Raw genomic sequence first — 7500 nt, forward strand, 5'->3', positions numbered from 1 at the left:
GAGGTGCTACAGATACTGTATGTAGGGAGGGGTCCTACAGCCCTTTTATAGAAAGGTAAGGGCGGGTCCATCAGGACGACATGGGCTCAAGCCATGTCGTCCTGATGGAAGTATACCAGAGCATTACTGTATCTGTGGATTCTCAGAACGTGCCGTACTCCCCGGAGGTAATTTTTCCCCCGGTCGACTAGACCTAGAGACCTAAGATGTTACCGTTATACATCTTTTCAACTAACTATAAACCATGTTAGAGCTTCCTGCCCCCTACAGGGAAGAGTCCTACTAGACTCTGGAAAAGTCTCGAAGAGTACATATACCTATGTATGAATACCCAGGCAAGCTTAATATAGTGGTCTCACAATATATTAAGTAAAGCATAGTTTTGTAAAGAACCACTGCGTCAATATGAAATATCGACCAGTTCTCCGCAAAATACTTGTATTGGACAAAGGTTTATATCCGCATAGGAGGAAACTTGTAAAACCGCCACCGTCCCCTTATGGGACGGATTCCTCCCGTTAAGGGAAAGCATAAACCAATGCAACATAGCTTGCATAAAGTAAAAATTCTATTAGAATTATCCCAGATAAAGTACATAGAATGAATGCTCAATTATACCAATAAAATGACACAGGTGAAGGAGACGCAAGGTTCTCAAGAACAAGTTTATTGACAGACAATAAATAGACAGGTTAACAACAATTATATATATATATATATATATATATATATATATATATATATATATATATATATATATATATATATATATATATATATATATATAAGAAGAGGATAACCCAAAAGTTTAAGCATAAGTATGATAGTTAACAGAACTTGTTTATCTGAAAGAGAAAAAACATTAATGCCACTTTTAAGATTCCGAGGTATCAAAGTCATAAAAGTCTGTATTACAAATAAATCACATTAGCGTTAGAAACGCTCGGCACACATGTCTGCACTTATGCTAGGTTCACCTTTGGAAATGGAACAGTCTACGTGGGCAACTCAGTGCCCTCACTTAGTTTGTAGCACAGTATGTAACTACACTTAGTTTGTAGCACAGTATGTAACTACACACTCACCCTGGAATTAATCGTCCCAATTAAAACCACTGTTCCTCGCAGAGTTAAACAGTAGGGTTAACAACGCGACCCACTGCTACCACAGATCTCTTTAGTTCCTCTACTTGCTTCACATAGTGGCGAAAGAACACTCTGGAAGACTTCCAGCCAGTGTATGAACGGAGATGTTCAAAATCCATACAATTAAAGAAATTTAAGGATGAGGCAACTTTACTCGGATCGTGACCTGCGGGTGTACTGTCAGGATCCGCTCTGCAAATAAAATATGTGATTTTCGCTCTGAGTTGATTCAGAGATAAATTTGAGGCTGATGTTTCTCCCCTGAATAGTTGACCACCCTTGAAGTCTGAAGTTCTATGAAGATAGACCTTTAGGCATTCTACTGGACATAGAGATGCATCTTCTTTCAGAGGGCAGATTCTCCAGGGACCCCACCTGTTGGTGGGTAACTCATTCTTGGCGAGAAACGTAGGATCCGGAAACAGGTTCAGTTCTCCCCCATCCAGGAACTGAACACGACCTGCCTCTCTCGAGAGGGCTACAATCTCACTAACCCTGGTCCCGGACGCGAGTGCAAATAGGAAAATAACTTTTTGTGTCAAATCCTTTAACGCACACTCCTCATTGCTCAACAGAGAAGCGAAATGAAGAACTTTGTCTAAAGACCATGAAATGGGCTTTGGAGGTGCTGAAGGTCTGAGCCTAGCGCAGGCTTTCGGAACTTTATTAAAGATCTCGTTACCTAGGTCGACCTGGAAGGCATATAGAATGGGTCTTGTCAAAGCAGACTTACACGCCGAAATCGTGTTAGCTGCCAACCCTTGACCATGAAGGTGGATGAAGAAAGATAAGCAGAAGTCTGTCGAGATCTCCCGCGGATTCTTCGCCTTGACAAAGGCCACCCATTTTCTCCAAGATGACTCATATTGCCTTCTAGTAGATTTGCACTTATATTCCTGCTGGCTTTCGAAATCCCGAAACGCTTTCTCACCGCTAGGGAGAGAAAATCATGAGCTGCAGGGTCTGGGTTTTCTGTAATGAAGCGCAGACAGTCGACTTCTGGACTCGCTGGGTCAGAACTGGATCTGGTAGCGGTACAAACTTCAGCCGCAGTTCCAATGCCAGGGGGAAATACACGCTGTTCGGCCACTTGTGGGCCACTATTGCCGCTACCCCCTTGAAGGATCTCAGTTTGTTGAGGACCCTCAACAGAAGGTTGTGAGGAGGGAACAGATAAATCCTGGACCATCTGTTCCAGTCGAGGGACATCGCGTCCACTGCTTCCGCTAAGGAGTCCTCGTACGGGGACACGTACAGGGGCAACTTCTTGTTGTCTTTCGTCGCAAAGAGGTTTATCTGCAGTTCTGGGACTTGATTCAGAATGAAGGAGAATGATCCTGCGTCTAAGGACCATTCCGACTCTATCGGTGTGAACCTGGATAGAGCGTCCGCTGTCACATTGCGGACTCCTTGAAGGTGAACTGCCGACAGGTACCACTTCTTCTTTTCCGCCAATCGGAAGATGGCCAACATCACCTGGTTGAGAGGTGGTGACCTCGATCCTTGTCGATTCAAGCCTCTCACAACTACCTCGCTGTCCATCACCAACCTTATGTGGATCGAGTGACGCGGGGAGACTTTCTTTAAGGTAAGGAGCACTGCCCTAGCTTCTAGAAAGTTTATGTGAAAGGTCTTGAATAGCTTGGACCAAGTCCCCTGGACTTTTTTTCCGATGAGAGTGACCTCCCCATCCCTCCTTCGAGGCGTCTGAGTGAATCGTCACCGACGGGGGAGGTGGCTGAAGAAGAACCGACTTCTTTAGATGTCTGGCTTGGGACCAAGGCCTGAGAAGAGTACGTAGCCGAAGCGGAACTGGTCTTCTCAGATCTCTTCGCGCGTTTGATGCATAACTTCTCCAAACTCCGGTTGCATCCTTTAGCTGTGCTCTTAGCACTTGGTCTGTCACCGAAGCAAACTGGAGAGAGCCCAGTACCCTCTCCTGTTCGCGTCTTGATATCCTTTCGGAATCTAAAAGTCTCTTGACAGAACCCGCTATCTCCTTCCTTTTCTTCGCCGGGATGGAGAAACAGTGTGACATTAGGTCCCAGTGGATTCCCAGCCACTGGAACTTTTGAGATGGAGAAAGTCGAGACTTTTTTCTGTTGATCTTGAAGCCTAGATACTCTAGGAACTGGATCACTTGACTGAAAGCTTGCAAGCATTCTGTCTCGGATGCTGCCCACACCAGCCAGTCGTCCAGGTAGGCTACTACCTGAATTCCCTTTAGGCGTAATTGTTTGAGAGCTACGCTTGCAAGCTTCGTGAAAATCCTTGGGGCTATATTTAGCCCGAATGGCATGGCTCTGAAGGCGTATAGTCTTCGTTGTAGCTTGAACCCTAGGTAGGGGGAGAGTCGACGGTTGATTGGAATGTGCCAATAGGCGTCTGACAAGTCTATAGAGACGGAAAATTCCCTCTTGGGCAGTAAGGTCCTTATGTGTTGCAGTGTTAGCATCGTGAATTTGCAATTCACTATGAACTTGTTGAGTGGCGACAAGTCCAGAATGACTCTGAGCTTTTCCGAGTCTTTCTTGGGAACACAAAACAGCCTCCCTTGGAATTTGATGGACTTCACCCTTCGGATCACTTTTTTCTCCAACAGTTCTTGAACGTACTCCTCCAGAACGGAGGTGGAGTGTTGGAAAAATCGAGGGCACGGGAGTGGAGTGCTGTACCAGCTCCAGCCCAGTCCGTTCTTGAGTAGGCTGTGGGCCCAGGGATCGAAGGTCCACTGATCCCGAAAATTTTGAAGTCTCCCTCCTACCGGCATCATCTCACTTGAACTGCCGTCCTGAGGTCTTGCCTCCCTGACCACGACCACCCCTGAATCCCCTTCCCCTTGAGGGGCGCCTAGACGAGCCTCTGGCTGCTCCTCTAGGCTTTGCTCGAAAGGAAGTAGACTGCCCTTCGAACGTTGGGGTGAATGCCGTGGACTGTGTCGACACAGCCTGGGGTACCCACTGGAAAGTGGTCGGGGTTTGTGCCACTATCTGGGGCACTGAAGGCAATGGCAATTGCAGTTGCTGTTGCTGTCTAAGAGGCTTGGCTGGCCGAGACGGTAGCCTAATCCTCATAGTCTTCCTCTTTGGTTGAGGACCCTCATCCGGGGAAGACTTTCTTTTGATAGCCAGGCCCCACTTCTGGAGAAGGTTTCTATTCTCCAAGGCGGCCTTATCAACAACTTCTTTGACCAATTCGGTAGGGAAAAGGTCTTTGCCCCAAATGTTGGAGGAGATTAGTTTCCTTGGCTCGTGCCTCACCGAAGCCGAGGTGAACACGAACTCCCTATAAGCTCTCCTCGCCCTGACGAAGCTATAAAGATCCTTCGTCACTGTGCCCAGATGAGTCTTGGCCACTACCATGAACATTTCATGGACCTTGGGGTCACTTGCCATCGTCTCAAGAGTAGTCTGAAGAGACATTGAGGTAGCCAGTCTTTCTTTTGTCTCGAACTCTCTTCGCAAAAGAAAGTCAGACAGCTTGGGGAGGTCCTCGCCGAATTGCCGTCCGGCAATATCAGCCTCCAACTTACCCACTGAGAACGTCAGATGGACGTCCTTACAGTCCTTGTGGTCCATAGGCAGGGCCAGCGACAAGAGTTTACACTCCTCCAGGGAGGGGCAAGGCTTGCCGGCCTCGACTGCTTTTAGTACAGCCGCAAACCCTTTCTGTAAAAAGGGGAAGGCTCTAGCAGGAGAGGACACAAAGGAAGGGAGCTTCTTGCTTAATGCAGCTACCTTTGAGTTCGAGAAGCCCCTCTCTTTCATCGAGGATGAAAGCAAAGCTTGAGCCTTAGCATGGTCCATCACTATGACCTCTTTCAGCTCTGTCTCCTCCTTTGAAGCTGGTTCCTTCCTCAGCCGGATGTAACAGTCCGGATATGACGCCTTGCTGGGCCAGAATTCCACCTCCTCTAGGGGAACTGAACCCAACTTATCCGAGATGACGATCTTACCAGTCGTCATCGGCAAGTGCTCAGCATACCTCCATGGGTTAACATCTGAGCACAAGAGAAGGTCTTTCACATTGAGCCTTTTCTGGGGCCCATGTGATGCTGCAAGGCTCTGCATCCGCAGTTCCATTGCAGCCGCCTTCTCCTGATTCTCCTTCTGCCTTTGTTGGATCATTCCAACAATGGAGGAGAGGGCCTGTCCCAGCTCTACTGGGAGAGCGGACGATGTTGAAGGAATAGGCTCCAGGATCTGAACCGGAGTAGCCGACACCTCGTCGGCCTCTTCCTCTACACTGTCTGGGGCTTGAGCTTCATCCTAGCCTCCTGCCAGGAGGTCTTCCTCCAGACGTTCGTCCACATCAGACATCCTGTCATCCAACTGGATGTCTTGCAAAGCGACGGCGACTTCAGCATCCACCTGGGTCTGAACTTGGGGGATCTCCTCTTGAGGCTGGGGAATCACTGCATCAGCTGATGCCTTAGGGAAAAGATACGCCCTCATCTTCTCACTTGGAAGATAAGGTCCAGAGGTGTTCTTCTGGAAGCCCCTTACCCAGTTACGAAGCTTCTCCCTTGCTATATCCCTTGATTCCGCCGTCCTAGGGGAATCAAAGGCCTCAGTAATCAGGTTAGTGCACACAGTACATACCTGAGGGTCCCAATACTGGAGATCACCTTTGGAGACAGCGCATGCTGCGTGCCTCCTACAAAACTCATGTCCGCAGAGGTTCTTACTGCGGACGTTGCAGAAAACACATCCGCACTTCGGAGGGTCCTCCTGTAAAGAGAAGAAATTTCCATGAGTATCAAGTGAACCATGTATCACTGGATATGCACAGTTTAGCATAACAATTCAGAAAGGAAAGACACACATTTGTGTTTCCTTCACAACCAATTGCTGCAGCCTTCCAGATAATAAAATCGTATGGTTAATCTCTTCTAGAATAACCATAACTTTCTTATCTGTAAGGCAACAGCAAAGGGCTGTGCAAGACAACACAAAAGTGTTAGAACACACAGTGCTGTACCAAAACTAAACTATAGTTTTCTTCTTACAGTATATGCTATACTAAAGAATACTGGTACAGTATAGAAGGTTATGTGCCGGCCGGCACATAACTAGCTTTAAAGTATACTACTTAACAGCTATAAGGCGGTAGAACTCTGGTTCAAATGCATGTGCCGGCCGGCAACAGCCAATGTCGGCCGGCAATGACTGCCGGCCGGCAACTACACAAGGTAGTACCCGGCTGCCGGCCACTGCTCATAGCGACCGGCAGACAAGGGCTGACATTAGCCGGCCGGTAAGGTAAATAACCGATGCCGGCCGCCAGCAAAAGAACCAGAGGACTACGACTGCCCGGCTGCCGGCCTCATAGGCAGGCAGCCGGGTCGGGTACAGCACTAGAAGAAAACAGAATGGATGCCGGGATAAGAGCGTACACTACCTCCAAGCCCGGCAATCCGAAAGAGTGCATATAAGGAAGGGGAGAATCTAATTCAGGCTTCCTGACCAATGCCGTCTGGCTCTACAGGCAGGCATGGATGAGGGACCAAGGGAGGTCCGGGCAGCACTCAAAGTAGAAGACCCTTGCCAGCCGGCAGCTCTGCCGGCCGGCAAGGGATTGAGTCAATTCCACATCCTAACCTATCCTAGGTCCAGATGTAGAATGACGTACAGTACTGTAATGGCTAGGCCATTACGGAGATAGAGGGGGAAGGGACAAAAGAGGGTCCTACCAACCTTGCTTTAGTGAAGGATCACCCGCAGCCAAGAAAACTCATCTTAGCCTATGGGAGATCCAAGGAGGGAGGCCAGCAATACTTGCCAGCTCCCAAAGAACCAAAGCAAGGAAGGTGTTGCTACTCCCAGGGAAAGAATCTTATCCTCCCACGAGAACAGCAACAAGGACTAGTCTGTCCCTCTCTGAAAACAGACTTACTGGAACAGGAAGGTACAGTAACACCCCAGTATAGTTTTATCGAAAGTTAATTCAGATAAACCACTTAGGGATAAGCCCAAGGCTTAAACAGAGGGAAAGGGATTGCATACCTTCTCCGAAGAAAAGACAGCAAACGGGGAGTATGAGAAAGTATACTAAGGCTCCATAAGCAAATTAGCCTAGGCACCAAGAGAATCGATTACCTAAATCACCGAAACTCACTCGTATACTATCTTGGAAATATTCAACATAATCTTAAATGTATAAAAAACAGCCTAAAGCTTCAATAAAATTTTAATACACTCGGAAAAACCAAAATCATGCATGAAGTACTAGGACCAAACGACTAGGCTACATGGCCTAGCGTAGGCCAGAGTTGGCGAATACTTCGCCAAAATAATACTAAAGCACGAAAGGAAATCCTATGTAACGCTAAATAGCTAAAATTTATTAAAGCAAA

The 7500-nt window shown here is 47.6% G+C and overlaps 2 protein-coding genes across 2 annotated transcripts in view; one reads left to right on the forward strand and one right to left on the reverse strand.

The window, feature by feature from the left end:
* The window catches only part of LOC137654689 (non-lysosomal glucosylceramidase), a 116428-nt gene that overhangs the window by 28295 nt on the left and 80633 nt on the right, over positions 1–7500 (reverse strand). The gene's annotated exons all lie outside the window — the stretch shown is intronic.
* Positions 1–7500, forward strand: part of LOC137654690 (methylenetetrahydrofolate reductase (NADPH)) — a 153438-nt gene that overhangs the window by 18689 nt on the left and 127249 nt on the right. The gene's annotated exons all lie outside the window — the stretch shown is intronic.

This window comes from Palaemon carinicauda, chromosome 15 (genome assembly GCF_036898095.1).
Source record: "Palaemon carinicauda isolate YSFRI2023 chromosome 15, ASM3689809v2, whole genome shotgun sequence".
In the NCBI taxonomy this organism is placed as follows: Eukaryota; Metazoa; Arthropoda; class Malacostraca; order Decapoda; family Palaemonidae; genus Palaemon; species Palaemon carinicauda.